This window comes from Physeter macrocephalus, chromosome 21, assembly GCF_002837175.3.
Source record: "Physeter macrocephalus isolate SW-GA chromosome 21, ASM283717v5, whole genome shotgun sequence".
Lineage (NCBI taxonomy): Eukaryota > Metazoa > Chordata > Mammalia > Artiodactyla > Physeteridae > Physeter > Physeter macrocephalus.
Window position 1 is genome coordinate 82888521 of NC_041234.1, and position 1687 is coordinate 82890207.

Sequence of the window (1687 nt, forward strand, 5' to 3'; positions counted from 1 at the left end):
CCTGTGCTCCGCGACGGGAGAGGCCGCAGCAGGGGGAGGCCCGCATACCACAAAAAAAAAAAAAAAAAAAAAAAAAAAGAGACCATCAGTCTGGCCACAGTGTGGGAAATGGATTGGAGTGAGGCAAGCCTGTGTGGGGCGAGAGCAGTGAAGAAACTTCTGCAAAGGTCCGGGAAAGAGTTAGTGAGCTCCGGTGCTAAGGCAGTGGCAGAGGGGCTGGGGAAGGAGGGTTGGAATTGACAGACATTTAGGAGGTGGAATCAATGAGATTTGGTAAACAGATTGCCTGGAGGGGATAAGTAAGCGAGATGGAAGGGTCTAGGATGACACTCTGGTTTCTGGCTTTCATGGTGGGCAGGTGGTGGCACCATCAAGCCTCGCAGCGCTTAGTATAGTGCCTGGCCCTCAGCACAGGTCTGTAGAATGAATAAATGATTGGATGAATGAATGAAGTGCATTCATATCATCTCCTCCTGCCCTGTCGCTCCCTCTCAGCCATAGGCTAGGCCTCTGGACCCCGGTGTACTTGTTTCCATCACTGCCTATTTGGAGGCATGAGACGGCCTGGACATTCCGCTGTTCCCGATTTACCTCTAGGAAACCCGCATCTTATTTCTTCCCTTCCGGCCCAGAAACCACCCAAGCACACAAGGGATCCCTGGTCTGGGGTGGGGGGCACTTGGGAATGGATGGCCACCTAGGCCCTGAGGACTCTTGCCATGGGCTCAGGACTCTTACACCCTTAAGCCCCACCCTCAACCAGACTCTCTCACTTATCCGCAAACCCACTCCCTCCCCCATCAGTCAGCGATGCATCCCAAGTGCTCAGGGAGCACTGAGTTCTTAGGCTTCCACTTACGTTCCCCCTCGCATCAGTCACCTGCCAGACCAATGGACCAGTGTTCCTCTAAGTGTTCTGTTTGGACCACCTGCCTCAAAATGATGTGGCGGGGGGGCGACTTCCCTGGTGGCGCGGTGGTTAAGAATCCGCCTGCCAATGCAGGGGACATGGGTTCGAGCCCTGGTCCGGGAAGATCCCACATGCCGCAGGAGCAACTAAGCCCGTGTGCCACAACTACTGAGCCCGCGTGCCGCAAGTACTGAAGCCCACGCGCCTAGAGCCCGTGCTCTGCAACAAGAGAAGCCACCGCAATGAGAAGCCCACGCACCACAATGAAGAGTAGCCCCGCTCACTGCAACTAGAGAAAGCCTGCATGTAGCAACGAAGACCCAACGCAGCCAAAAATAAATAAATAAATACATTAATGAAATTAAATAAAAAATTAAAAATTGACAGCAAAGTCCTTGGTCTATCCATTACTACTTGCTTCCTTTATATAAAAAAAGTGACTTGGGGGTGTTTATTAAACACCTGGACCCCACACTTGACCCATTCTATCAGAATCTGCAGGGCTACTTTGGTTAGGGACTTCCCTGGCGGTCCAGCGGTTAGGACTCTGTGCTTCCAATGCAGGGGGCGAGGGTTCAATCCCTGACTGGGGAACTAAGATCCCACATGCCGCGAGGTGCAGCCAAAAAGATTTAAAAAAAAAAAAAAAAAAAGAATCTACTGGACTGAGTAGGAGGAAGGAATGCGTTCTGCATATTTCTCCCTGGATGGTTGTGAGACCCAATAATGTGTGAGCGTGGATTGGGGGTGCTTGTGGCTGTGCCGCCCCAGCACGCA